Below are 15,449 nucleotides of genomic sequence, written 5' to 3' on the forward strand. Positions count from 1 at the left end.
GTTTGTGGGGTATTATAGAGGCCAGACAGGCCTGACAGCAGACTGTTATTCTCTTTTCATATTTATTAAAACTATATTTGAAATGTCAAAATCCCATCAGGCAAAAACAACCCAAATCTTTAAAGAACTATTAAGACCAGTGTGGCGTATTTTATTGATTCTTATGTTGGACATTACTTTGTATTCTACCTGAAGCGTTTAGTTCACATTGTTGCATCCATCAGTTTGATACCTTTTTTGTTGTCTTTGAGTTACCGTCTCTGCTGCAGTCCTCCTTCCTGGTTTGGCCAAAGGAGGTGGTTTAGGGTGGGGCCCACTTAAATGGAGCAACCACTAGCTTTGTGAGCATCGGGGGAAATGGGATGAGTTCTAGTCATTGTTTATGTTGACCCCCCCCCCCCCCCCCCCCCTTGTTTCATGTGGCCTGATCAGCCAGTATACTGTTTGTAAATATGGATTAATGGACAAAGAGTTTTGATTGCTTTGATTGACCCCTTTTAAGGGCCCAATTAGTAAATTATTCATTTATTTTCATTGTCTTCGCCAGTAGGAAAATAAATCAGCAAGGTCCAATCATATCATTCTGCATAATAATTAGTCATATGCTTCTGTTTATTGTAGGAGAAATGGGATAATGGGCTGTCAGACAAATGGACTTTCAGTCCAATTGGACAGTTTTCGGCCTACAGGGTTTCGGAACTATGGGGAGTCAGGGAAAGCTGAAGGGAAGGACTGGTCACATTGTGAATGAAGACAAATTCGTCCACTATGTCTCTCTTTTAGGTAACAGGTTTTAAAGCTGGACAAAATGGACTGGAACAACAGGGATTAGAGAGAGATTTACCTCGCTAATGTGAACCAAAACAAAACCCCATACGAGGCCCATCACACTGGGCCATTTCCCCCTAAACATGATAATCTTAAGCAAAGTAGGTTTCAGAAATCTTAAGTGAGTTTGTTCTCTTGTCTCAGATTGTGAGAGCTGAGAGGTGACTGCATTTCTTTGAGCTCTACTGTTTCAAATCTGTCCATTGTTGCTCAGACAGTCACTATTTCTGACAGCTTGACACCTGAAGAAGTCACCAGCTGGAAAGCTCACAGTGTTACTATGACAACCAGCAACCGCAAGCTGTCATCGTCTTTGCTTAGGCACCATCCTTTGTTGTATAAAATGGATTTAATGTAAATGTTGCCTTAATTTTTTGATTTAGTAAAACAAGTCCTCCAAACTAAAGGACAAAATACAATGACAGTTTTTTTTATGTTAAGGTTTGATAAGATTTAGGCACAAACATAACTTTGTCTTAGTTGAGACCAAACAGATTTGGTCACAAAGCAGCTGCAGGTGGACTTTGGCTGCCGGGCACAGACACACTTCAACAGAAGTCGGACAGTCTGTCAGTGCTGTACAGCGCTCAGGAGGAAGATGAGCTCCACCAAGGTAGCTGTCTGTCTATTTCTCTCTGTCTGTCTCTCTGTCTGTCTCTCTGCTGTCTCTCTCTCTGTCTGTCTGTCTGTCTGTCTGTCTCTCTGTCTGTCTGTCTCTCTCTCTGTCTGTCTGTCTGTCTGTCTGTCTCTCTGTCTGTCTGTCTCTCTGTCTGTCCAATTTGGTCCTTAATTTGTTCTCATGTTTGTCGGATGTTTTTTGGTCACAATTTTTGGTTTCTTTTTGTTTCAGATTAGTTCTGCTTTCGTTATTGTTGCGGTGTTGTGGGTAACCAGTTGGGTTGGAGCAAACCCAGCTGACTTGGTTAGTGAACTGACCTTTGACCCTTGACCCTTGACCCTTAACTTGTGGTCATGTGTTAATGAATGTGTTAATTGATGCTTTTGGTGTGAATAAAGCATTATACTGACTCAACATAACCAACTCCCTCCTCATTCACCCCTCAGGTCCTCCGTCAGACAGCAGCCAGTCAACAAGGTAGGCAGTGTGTGTGTGTGTGTGTGTGTGTGTGCACATCAGAAAAAAACAATAACATTAAATTTTTTGTCAGGCATTTGATTGAGACATAAATCTGTCCCAGGGGGCGCTGTTATTTTTTTCGTTGACTACCAGGGCCAGCTGAGAGATATCCTCTTCGACCCGGCCGTCTTTAACGAGGTGGTGGTGAACCAGGGCTCGGCTTACAACAATGGAGTGTTCACCGTGCCAGTTGCTGGCATTTACCAGTTTGTGTTTGCTGTCCAGCTCTGCCGTGGAAACCACGAAAACAGATGGAACTTCATGGTCAATGGCGAATCCAGGATGGCCTGCTTTGCTCAGGTACATAACAATAAACATAATACCAGTACCAATACCATAGAGACTATACAGAAGTGAGAATGGCTTAAAAGAAATATAGTAACTTAACTAAACTAAACAAAAAAACACCAACAAAATGTGATGAGGATTCAGAATTACAGTGACACCTATATTATGTTGCTACTGAGATCTTCTTAATGAGCTAGCCCCGGCCAGTCCACTCTTGTAATACCACTTGTACCTCAAGGGGCGGTAGTGAGTCGCTGTAGCGTCCAGTCTGCCCTCAGTCATGAGAAGACGAAGAAGTAGAGTTTACACAAGTTAAAATAAACACAAAGATGGCTAACGTAGACTATAAGCTAATGCCTATAATGTCCCTTTCACCAATAGAAGGCTTCTAACATTATTTGGAAGCAGCAGAAAATGTTTGGTTGCCATTAGCTGTCATTTAATCCAGCTGATACATCTGTGAGGTTGATATCAGTGAGAGAGAAATAATGTGTTTACAGCCTGGTACAAAGAAAGGCTTTGGTCTTTATAGCTAATGTCCTTGTTCATCACCACTGTACATGGGAGAACTCAACCATTTCTATTAAGCCTTAAATCCATCCATTATCGTTCTGCTTATCTGGGACTGGGTCATGGGGGGGCAGCAGGCTTTGCAGAGTATTCCAGATGGTGAAGTGCATTCGATCTGGTCTCCTGGACCAGAAGCTAGTTATACTGACACATCTTCCTTATATACAACAACCCCCGGTACTCCGTATTCCCACAGTAGCCCCCACACGTTGTAAGTCTTCCCCACAGTGAATGAAAAACCATGTTTAAAAATCTGGTCCTGTCCTCCAGGTGTCTGGTGGCGACACAACCCGCACCACCTGCAACTACATGGAGGAAGTGCAGCAAGGTGACCGGGTTTGGATAAAACAGAATGTGGGGAGCTGCGCCTGGGCCAGCACTACCTCCAAAACCATCACCTTCTCCGGCGTCCTGCTGGCGAGTAAGGGTGTGTCCACGCTGGGGGAGGAGTATGGCTCTGGCAGCTCCAGTCCACTGCCGAGCCTGGGCGGCGACAGGAAGATGGTCTCCAGCTCTGAAGGCTGGCATGCCTCCTCGTCTCGTGTGATCATCACTCTGCTAATCTGCTGTCTCCTCTTAGATTAATAATGGCAAAGTTATACATACCGATATTATATCCATTTACAAACTCACACACCTTTTGCAGTACAACCCAAGTTGTATGCTCACTACGTATATCTACAAGATAGGAACTATTTTGTTTCCATTGGTGACTTTGTATCAGAACCTACCAATGTAACGTGTGGAGTCCCCCAAGGTTCAATCTTCGGGCCAACTTTATTCAACATCTACATGCTCCCACTAGGACAAATCATGCAAAATAATAACATTGACCACCATTGCTATGCCGATGACACCCAAGTCTATGTATCACCAAACGACTATCGGCCCATAGATCTTCTGTGCCAGTGCACTGAGCAAGTCAAAGACTGGATGTGCCAAAACTTCCTACAACTAAATGAGGACAAAACTGAGATAATTGTTTTTGGTGCTAAAAAAGAAAGGTTTAAAGTAATTCAACACCTTCACTCTCTGTCCCTGAAAACCTCAAACAAAGCCAGAAATCTTGGGGTTATCATGGATTCTGATTTACACTTCGACAGTCACATCAAATCAGTCACAAAATCGGCCTACTATCACCTCAAAAATGTAGCAAGAATTAGAGGGCTCATGTCTAGACCAAAAAATGTGAGCACATTACACCAATTCTTAAATCCTTACATTGGCTCCCTGTATGTCAGATAATTGATTTCAAAATCCTCCTGCTCACATATAAATCACTACATGGTCTCAGGCCGAAGTATATCACTGATATGCTCCCACTACATAAGCCTTCTAGTCCACTAAGATCTTCTGAGACCAATCTGTTAGTGATTCCCAGAGTAAACAACAATCACGGGAGAGCATCATTTAGTCACTATGCAACAAATAGCTGGAATAAACTTCCTGAAGATGTAAGACTTGCCCCAACTCTGACCACTTTTAAAACTAGACTGAAAACTTTTATGTTCAGCTGTCTGCTAAATCTTTAACGTCTGCACTGTTTTTTGTTGTTGTCCATTGTTATGATGTGAAGCACTTTGAGTCTGCCTTGTGTATGAAAGGTGCTATACAAATAAAGTTGCCTTGCCAACGTACTACCAGATGCATGTTCAATAAAACCTTCCTGTTGAAAACACACTACAGGAGCCTTATATTTTTAGGTTAATAAAATCCAGTGAAATTCACAAATATATAAGATGTTCTACAGACATTCATGTCATATTATGTTGCAAAGCTAACTTCAGCAGACCGATTATCTAGCCACTGTTGCAGCTAGCTGTTCTGACCAGCTAGAAGCCGGTGAGCGAACCTCTGGTAGTTGACCAGCCTGATAAAGTCGCTTCTAGCTATTGGAGTGTTGCCAGATTTGTTCAAAAACGTTTATTTGCCAGAAAAGAAATAGTCAGTAGGGTGACAAATCAGGTCAACATTTTGTCTACCCACCATAAGTTAACTTTAAGTGAGCCAGTTGATTTCATTCAGCAGGAAAATCCCAAAATATTCCACACAAAGGCCGTCCCAGGGGAAACAATGGCACAGCTATCATCAATTTATGTGATTGCTGACATGGACAGCGGTCTCCTGGATGAAAGTCCTCAGTATATTTGATCCGTTCACCTGTAATAGGATGCTTTATGAATACGGCCCCAGGAATCAAACTGATCAAAATTAGTGTTGACCTTTAGTGCAGAGTTCAGTCCAGTTGAACAGGCTGTTGGGAATAACAGTCAGTGGTGTAACAGCCCTCACCGTCCAGCAGATGGAGACACCTGAGTGAGAATAATGTACATCCTGTGTTGGGACTTTCATTTATGTGCTGCATGCAAGAGGATAAATATCACACAATATTATTCTATTCAGACAAAAACAAAGAAAATTAAAAATAAAAATATTAAAAAAACATTGCCAGACCAGACTTAACAAACAGACGTAGTCATTGTGACGTCACCCTGTCACGTGAAAGACTTTATGACCCGATCATCACCTGATCTGATATAGTGACCATCGTACAGACCCAGATATCTCAGTCTGAACCGGTGACGTTTTTGTAAGAATTAATATTGTAAATATTTAGAGGTCTGGCTGAAACGAAAACATTTTTCAAATACTGATCAGTGCAAATGTCCATCAATGATAAAGATGCTTACAACTTAAAACAATGGTAATAAATATTGCGTTTATTGGTTTAAAATATATCAAGATGTATGAATACTCTTAATGCAAGTCAGTAATCAGGTACATCATGTTATAGTGATAACACTGATAATGATTCCCTTCATATTTGAAATCTTATGTATCAGTCCTTAAAGGGGGATTTCAATATGAAATGGCCTTGGTGGAGGAAAGTTCAAGTTCATTTGAGTTCATGAGCACCTGTCTCTCAAAGCTGGAAACCTCAGAAGTACGTCTCAAACTTGACGTGATGTCATCATGTATAAACATTCTCCCTGACTTCCACATTTTACTTGATGACATCATTGATTTGAGTTTCAATGCTCTAGTTTGGGGGTTTTGAAAAATGATTGGACTGTCTTAGATCACAGGAATATCATGTATACATTTTTAAATGTTTCAGTAAAAAGGAAATAAGGAAAGAACCAGTCATTACATCCCTGTCTGTCCATCACTTGACCATTTTATCCTATTAAATATAAGCGTTAGCATAGAAATGATGAGTGGAGGCCAAAAAGAAAACAAGTGAGGCCACAGTGACTGTTGACAACCAAAAAATCCAAGCTGTGATTTGTTACCTAGAACTTTTCACAGCACTATTTTGTCAGAAACCACCCTATCATGAATATACTCTTCCGAATGCCCTCTGTGTTGAGTTTGAGGTTGTAAAGTTTCATGAGTCTGTGATCAACATGGAGGTCACAACAGGTAATTTTATACAGTGACGTCAAGTTTCAAATAAGGTTCTCCGTGAATATTGATTGAAAATGTTCTGTATGTTCCGACTGCTGCAGCAGATCAAACTCAGCAGGTGCTGGGTCAAAGCATCAGTTGACACAGAAAACGCCGTTTGTTGCAGAGTTGCTCCTCAGATGCAGGTGTTGTTTGCAAAGGTCGTGGTGCAGTGGAGGACTGCACGAGACCACATCCTCCCCCGTGCTGTCGCTCAACGCCTCAGCCTCCAAAGTTGACTTCCTGTTACAAGCGCTGTGGTCGACTCACATGTGAACATTTGTTCCTTTAACTGAAAGGAATAAAGCTTGATTCACAAACAGATTGTTAACTAGAACAGCCATACACGATCGGCATAGTGGAAAAAACTAAAATCCACTCAAGTTCATAGAAATCAAATTAAATATATTTGCAAAGATAAAAGCAAAGCAAACGTTTTAGTTATTCCAGTTCTTTCAGTTGTGATAGTGATGCATGTGAATTAGAACCATAAAGATGAAGGAATAACACATAAAAAGGATCGGTAATTAAGATCAAGGCTTTCCAAGATACTAAAAATGTAAAAAGCCTTAATTGTCCCTACTGATGAACAAGGACTAAAAACATGAAATAATTACAATGTTACTTTTGAATGTCACCATAGAGACTTTGATTAACTTTAAGTTGCTCACCAAATGACCTAATTAGTAGAGCTGGTGTTTTATTGGTGTGAATGGAAATGTGTCGGAGAGAAAAGGTTTCTCAGAGAAAACAAGTGAGCAAGGTGCTAAAAATACCAGAGTTTGCAGTTCGCATGAATGCAACACGGATGGAAACTTGCACGTTAACTGCTTACAACTAACTGGCATCTGACAGGTGAGAAGATTGACTTAACTCCTGACCTTTGGTGTCACTTCAAAGAAATAACGATGGAGTACATCTCTTCGGGGAAAAAACACTTTTAATAGGAATTCAGCATGAAGCACTTACACACACAGACAATGTTAAGCATCAATCGGCTTCGGCTATCAGATTTAAGCTGCTCTCGCCTTATGATCTTTAACTGGTTGGTGCAGCTCTTCTCTCAGTCGTCCTGTTTTCCAGATGAATCCCTGTGCAGCAGACAGACGGACACATTTTCATAGGTTTATTATTGTTTTTTTCTCGTTTTATCTGCAGTTTGTTTACTTGATTCCCCATCTTGGTTTTGTACATTTTATCAAATAAATAAAAATGTATGCATCATCCGGCCATGAGCACTTAATTTGACAATGCACTGGAATTTCTTTATTACAGCTCAATGACTCACGTTGGAAGAACCTGAAGCCTCCACACCAGAAAAAGCATAAAGACTCCCAAGATGCTGCTCTTGACGATCAAAAGGATGTAGGACAGCTTGGCAGAGCTCGTGATCCTCAAATATTTAGCTGCAAAAAAACCCATTTGCATCATTTTATGGAATGACCCAGTTTTCCGAATCACAAAAGAAGATTTACCTCTTATCGCTGCAGCTCCCGGTCCTAAGGGAGAGAGAAAAAAATATGTAGTTGTTTTATCAGTCCAATCGTCATTAAAAACTTGTCTGGGTTCTTTGAGTTGTGAATGAACGTACCGTTGACGCCTTCGACCCAATTTGAACGGTGCACAGTCTTGTTACCGTTGAAGAAGCTTGCGGTGCAGGTGAACGTCCTGCCCGTGGTGAACCAGTCGTTGAGTGGGACCCTCAGCCGGCTGGTGATGCTGTAATAATCGCCTTCCCGCAGGGCGCCTCTGTCGGTCGCCACGCCATCTGTGACATCTCCCCCGTTGACCTGCCAGGACACGCTCACCTGGTCCGGGTAGAAACCAGAGGCCACACACACCAAAGTCTTCTTATTCTTCTTGTCTTTCTTGTTTTGACACTCTTTCACTGAAGGTTGGAGCACTTTCACTGTCGGCAGGGCGATAGCACGCTCTGAATCTGTGGGGACAAAAGAAACAGAAGAATTAGTTCATATTTTGGAAATATGCCTTTTCTCTATTTTTATAACTTTGGAGCTAGAAGCAGCAGCTAGTTAGCTTAGCATAAAGACTGGAAACGGGGGAAACCGTTGCTCATAATCTTTTAAAAGGCAACAAAATCTACTCAGCACCTTTAAAAGGTAACTAATTAGCATGTTTTTTATGATGCACAAAATCACAGACGGACTACCACTTGGTAAACAATATGTGAATTAGTGAGGTTTAGAGGTGCTGCTTAGAGGGTTTTGTTAGCTTTAGCTAAATAATCTTTACCCCTGATTCCAACCTTTCTTGCTAAGTTACACTAAACTAAACTAAGCTAAGCTTAGCTAAGCTAAGCATCTGCTGGTTCCATCAACCTGTTTACCGTACAGACGTAGGAGTGGTATCATATAACTCATGGCTAGAATGCACATGTTCTGTAAACTGCCCATCTAATTCTCTGAGATGTTTCGACTTTAATGTCATAATTTAGAAATTAAGAGGGGAGAGGATGCAGAACAGCCACATACAAACAACATGTTTCAGAGCAGTTATTCAGTTTCTTTGGATGTCTAAGATGCATCTTCCCAGAACTGATCAGTGCAAAATTAAATGGACGTCCTGTAAAATTTAAAATGGGATTTTACGTTGTTTGCGATCCCCCTAACTACACAGCAACTAAGGTCAAATCTAACTGCTAATTCAAATTATATTTTTCTTCATTGTCTATCAAACTTAAAAAAGACAATAGAATTAAAAATAAATAAATCTCCAGCCACAACTTGTGGAGCCAGTGATATTTAAATTATGGAATATAACACAATATTCCTGTTGATATCTTTATATAATTATTTATTCGTTTATATGTTTTACCTTACCTCAGATCGTACATGTTCACAAAGCAGGAAACTCACAGACCTGCTAAGAACTCACATTGATGGGAGCAAATCTGGGCAAAGAGCCAATTATTTCACTGCTGCAGCATATTGCTGGAGAACAGTTTGGTATTGAAACAAAAACTAACATGTGCATGAAATGTCTTTATCGTTTAAAGTGGGAATAAGCCCAAATATAATGTTCCTCTCATAAACGACCTGAAAGATGCTTTTATACATTGATGCAGATTTTCTTACCCAAGACGGTCAGTTTGGTTCCGGCTGCAAAGACGGCCTCGGTGAATCAACACAGAGCTTTCATACTGCGACAAAAACCCACTGTGCTGCTTTTGTCTCTTTGCAATTTGATGATCTCTTGTCATCGTCCACCAAAACACGCTTTGGATGTTATGGAAATTTGCATTGTATTCTGAAAATCGTAAGACATTTTCAATAAATAAAATACAATAATAGACTGAAAGATTAAGCCAAAATGATCATGTTGGTTCTGACAGGATGAGTGCTGGTTAGATTCTTCCCAAATGAGATAATCTACCCAACCGTTGGACAGTGTTTCCTTCATTGTTGCGCAATTAAACATTTTTTTTGTGATTAATTGAACTTGTGAGTCCCAACTTACCCAGAACAGTGTGTTTTGTTCCATAGCCAAATTAAGCTCCGTCCTGAAACCAAAAAGGTAACAACACCGCCCATACCTGCTTGGAAAGAGGCTTACAATCCACGACCTTGAAGAGTGGATGAAAACCACATTCTGCAAATCTTTAATTCCAAACAATTTTCCCCAAATTTAAGTTGTTGTACTATGTCAGATTAGTGATGCATCCCCCATCTTTTTCAGAATATTCATGTCATCTGTCAGAGTGACTAGCAGCCGTTAAATGGAGGAGGTTTTTGTGCAGAGGCTCTATGGGGTTGTATCACCGTGCCACTGTTCCCACGGCGATAAAGCATTACACAAAAACCTGGCATCTCTTCGCCCGTCTTCTCCTTCCCCCCTCGTATCTGAGCCTCCATCTGTCAGTGAGGGCAGCTGTGCAGGTCGTTCTGACTGCTGCTATTTCTGTGACAGCTAAGAAAGGCAGCGAGCCGGAAAAGAAAACTTCACAGAGGAAGTGACGTTACTGGGTACACCTCATCCCGCCGAGGTTAACTGAAAAAATCTTCGCTAAATGACATGATGGAACTTGCAACAGCAGGAATCGGCCTACATCCTGCATAACACGAGACAGGTAAAGAGACCGTCCTCCACTGGAGAGGACACCCTAGTAGTGTATTTACTGAATGTGTTTTGTCTGGATTCTCATGTGGAGAAGGTGGGACCTTCCTGAAGACCATCAGCTGAAGACCTGATGCCAGTTGGAGGGTAGAAAGAGGAGAACATGGGAGGGTTTGATGCTGGTGACCATGGAGACCAGCGACAAAAGACGGTGCCGAAGGAAGACGCCCCGTGGTCAGGAGCAGCAGGAGGTCCCGCAACCTCAGCAGGATGCACTTTTCGTATTGGGTTTCAGGTTTTATATTCTCCTACAATGTTTGCTATTATGCACTTGTTGTGGCGAGGATAAGGTGAAAGTAAAAAAAGAAAAATTAAGCCTAATAATTTGACCAACAACCAAATTAGGAAAAGGAACCGACAACGCCACCCTGGGAATCTCGCCCAGGGAATTAATTTGGAAGGCACACAGGTAAGTTTACTCAATCAGGCATGAGACGTGGTTCAGATATTTAGAAAAATATACAACTTTTATTGTTAACTGACTAGTTTAAAATATCAATTTCATTCATACAAAAGAAAATCAAAACAAAAATAAAAAAAAAGGGAGGCTGGAGCTGAGTGTATGGACAGGAGCGTAGTGCAGGAGGGGGGGTTAACCAAAAAGAAATCAACTCAAACACCCGACGTGACACACACACTCAGTGAAGCGAAGCCTGCTTCCCCGGACACTGCAAACAAAAAGGGGATACCACCACCCGGGCACCAGCACTGCCACCACCAGTCTCCAGCAACTGAAGAGAAATAAACAAATTAATAGATCAATCACAAACAAAAAGGGGCAAATAATCTTAACCAATATCAATACGTGCCCACTTTAAAAACTGAAGAATAAACTAAAAGAACAAAACAAATTTAAATATGTAATCAATCCAAAATAACAAAATTACTCGAATAACCCAACACTCATCCACACACACAGGCCAGGCTCTAGTTAAAACACCCAGGCGTGAGTCTAACAGAGACGCTCTAGGGCATAATGTGGGCCGCAGACGCCAGGCCGCGGCGACCGCCTGGTGAAGCCAAGCAGAGCAAGAGCAGCCACACAGCCAAGCAGCGTGAAGACCACGCAAAGCAGAACAAACAGTCAAGAGCAGAGCAAAGCATCAGCGGTTGAAGCAGAGATAAAACAGCGACAAAGCAGCAGCGACCCCAATCAGCTGATCGCACGTTACACCTAATAATAGAAGAAAATAAATAAATTAGCGTCACTACATTTAACAGCAAATACTGCGGTCGGTTGCTATACCAACACATACCTGGGACACACCCATTCGCACCGGAGGAGGGAGAGAGAGAGAGAGCGGCCACGGCTGGTGTTTACCTGTGACCACACTAGCGTTAGCCCTCAGACAGCATCAACTACAATGGCAAGAAAGGGAGGACACTTACCACACAAACTACGCCACACATATGGGACGCACGAAAAACAGCACGCCAGCAGCTGCCCTACAAACAAGCACAAATGCCGTGAGCACGCAGAAAAGGACCGAGCGACCAGTGTGGTGGAGCAGCGGGCACTGAACTCCTCTTCATCCCAGGGAAAGACTGCCCTCGCATGGACCTGTCGGTCACTGTCAAGGACATCACAGTATTTCCTTCCTCAACTGTTGAACCTGGGGGTAATCCTTGATGACCAACTATCCTGCTCCCCCAACATCACTGCTGTGGCCCGATCCTGCAGATTTGCCCTCTACAATATCCGCAGGATTCGGACCTTCCTCACAAAGGATGCAACGCAACTCTTGGTCCAAGCACTGGTCATCTCCCGCCTTGACTACTGCAACTCTCTGCTGGCCGAACTCCCGGCCTCTGCGATTAAACCATCGCAGCGTATCCAGAACGCTGCAGCACGCCTTATCTTAAATCTACCCAAATTCTCCCATGTGACCCCCCTCCTCCGTGACCTCCACTGGCTCCCTGTTGCAGCACGCATCCAATTCAAGACGATGGCACTGGCCTTCAGGGCCATCAATGGAACGGCACCCATCTACCTTCAAACACTGGTCAAACCACATGCCCCGAAGCGAGCACTTCGCTCCTCTACTTCAGCTGGCCGGCTGGTACCACCATCGCTGAAATCAAACAAATGTCGCTCAGCAAAGTCCAGACCCTTCTCTGTTCTGGTCCTCAGTGGTGGAACGAACTCCCGACTAATGTCAGGACAGCAGAGTCATTTGCCATCTTCTGAAAAAGGCTCAAGACTCACCTATTCAGACATCACCTCGACTCTGCATAGCATGACCCACTAACACCCCCCCCCCCCCAAAAAAAATCTTACCTATAGCACTCTGATCATAGCACTGTTGTTCTTAAGGTATGTTTGCTGAACAGCTACTACTTTACACAGACAAGGATCTATCACTTGTTCTATTTTTAGCTCTTTATCGGCAATGATATTTTGTGGTTTCTTTGTTTCCTTCTTTTGACAAATGTATTTATTGTAAGTCGCTTTGGACAAAAGCTTCTGCTAAATGACCTAAATGTAAAGGTAAAGAGGCAGACAGTGCAGGAAGTGAAGAAGCTGAACTCTGACCAGTCAGGGACAGGCTGAGGTGGAAACAGAGATGAGGCAGGGTTATTAGAGCAGAGCCAAACCAAACCGATGGTGAGAGCAGGAGAGGCTTATGTAGTGGCTTGATTGATTGGTGATGTGGAGCAGGTTTGCCCAGGTGAGCAGAGGGGGCGTAGCTTAGGAACAGCAGAGTAAAGGCAGGAAATTGGCCGTCTGAAAACAAATTGAATGAAAGCAACAACATGCATTAAGAAGACAAAGTGGCTGTAATGTGATGAAACCCTTCTCTCTAACAGACACCTGCTGTATTGGTGAATGATAACAGTGCCACACTGTCGAGCTGAGGGGAATTTATTGAGTTGTAACTCCACCTACAAGAATGATCTGAAAAGCATGATGTGAATCCTAATCCTCAGTGATCCCAAAGCAGGAGATCTCAAGTTTGTGCATGTCGCCCTGGAGTAGATGGACTCGAGGCACCTGTGGGAAAGACACCAATTACTATTTTAACGTCTAAGATGCTATATTATTTGCTATATTATTATTATTATGGTTATTATATGGTCCATTTTATATTGAGTTTACCATGTTATAATGCTGTCCAATGTATAGTGAGAATTATTATACCTAGTGGACCCAAAATAACCCACAATTCATCTTGAAATGTACAACTGATGGTCACTAAGTGAGCGTTATATACCAACATGCACTGAAGGAAAAAGGACAGATGCATGAAAGTAATATATTTACATTCTATTTATTTCTACATCCCAATCTCACCTCATAACATTAAAGAAATAGGATAGGAAAATATGAATAGATTTATATTTGCTAATTATAGGTTGTATTCATGTTAATTTTTGGACATATTTACATCTTTTGGAAGAAATAAAGCTTGGGTTCAAATCATTTCGGGGACCCCCTGCAGTAACTCTGCGGACCTCCTATGGGGTCACGGACCCCCTGTTGAAGATCTCTGCTCTATATAGTCCTATAAGTCATCTATATAGTCATCTAGTCCTTGAAACAGTCCCCATTACAGAAGTCCCTGGATAGTGAGTTTCCTGCTTATCAGCCAGTGGCAGGCTGTGGTTAGACACAGGTGTGCTCATGAGGCTGTTCATCACGAAGGTTTTTGTCGAGAAGAGAAGGCGACTGAGTCACTGTGTGCATAGAGGCAGCACAGTAATACATGCCGCTGTGCTTCAGATGTCTGAGGTTTAGAACATGAAGCTCGGCTCTCTTTCGGCCGTCTCCCGTCATGTTGAAGCTGTCGTCACCGAACGGCTTCTCTACGACCGACCTATCGTGGACCACATACCCAATCAGTTTGAGCTCAGAGTCAGCATTTAACTGCTGGTACCACAATATAATGTCGTGTCCACTGATCGAATGGCTGCAGCTGATTGTGGCAGAAGCGTGAAGAGGTCCCAAGATGGCTGGCGGAGCCTGGTGGATTTCCCCACACTGAGAAAGACCTGTGTTTAAAGAGAGAGAAGAGGACGCGGATGAAAACAGAACTGGCATTTAAAATACATTTGAGTAAAGGTTGAATAAAGGATTTGAATTGAAACCCACATAAGAGCCAGAGGACCAGGAGAGTGATCGTGTTCAGGTTGCTGATCATGGCGTCTCTGCTCTCGCTGCACTGACACACTGTGGGACGAACAGAGGAGGAGACAGATGTTTTGTTTTTAGTTCTTCCTGTCGTGCTCCTCTTTTCTGTCATCATGCATTTTTTGACTAAATTAACACTTATATTTATTATTAATTTGTTTTTGATCTTTTTATTGGTGTTTTCCATTGTAAACAGTATTTTTTTTAAATAAAGTGAAAACATACGATAGTAAAGGTAACCTGCAGCCAGCTTCACTGAGGTTTGAACCTGCAATGTCTCCGTATGGTCAAAGCATGCGTTGGAAAAAACATGTGGCTCAGTGATGCAGAAACTTGATGGCACGTGTCACAAACAGGGTGAATATCAGTATAAAGTTATCAGTATAACGTTTTGTCCCATTTGTGTTGCATGATTTTACACTGGGATGTGATGTCAAACCAATCATTTCATAACATTAACCATAAAGCATTGTGTGTTTTTGCTAGCGTGTGGCTGAAATGAGACCTTTCCCCCCAGAAACAGCATTCAATGTATTCAGGGGTTCGAAGAAACGTACAATGCCAACATTTTTCTTTGGCAACTGGTTTTAAAGCATCACTTGACTCAAATGACCAAATTAGTAAGTTAAATTAGTTAGCAACACCAGTGACATTCCTATATGTATAACTATATATACTACAAACGGTTTCATTCTCCCCTAATATTGGAGTGATGGGATTAGATTCCAAAATCTGGTCAAATAAAACCCAAACTTCATGACTAAAAATCCCCGGGGGATAATTGATAGAATATATTTTCTTTTTATGTCATTTGGGCAAGTATTTTAAAAGTCCCAGTCCCTCTTTATATGTATACATCTCCATCTCCTTTTTTAAATCTGCTTCTACCTGGCCTCACCTCACCAACATCCTTCT

At 42.2% G+C, this 15,449-nt stretch overlaps 1 gene segment (V, D, J or C); it reads right to left on the minus strand.

The window, feature by feature from the left end:
- Positions 1 to 7,193: 7,193 nt before the first annotated feature.
- Positions 7,194 to 8,652, minus strand: LOC311031483 (T-cell receptor beta-1 chain C region-like). The segment is given in 4 exons: positions 8,619 to 8,652; positions 7,863 to 8,210; positions 7,560 to 7,770; positions 7,194 to 7,362 (listed from the first exon to the last, which is right to left on the minus strand).
- Positions 8,653 to 15,449: the final 6,797 nt, after the last annotated feature.

The sequence above is a fragment of the Eutrigla gurnardus genome, assembly GCF_963514095.1.
Source record: "Eutrigla gurnardus genome assembly, chromosome: 20".
NCBI lineage: Eukaryota > Metazoa > Chordata > Actinopteri > Perciformes > Triglidae > Eutrigla > Eutrigla gurnardus.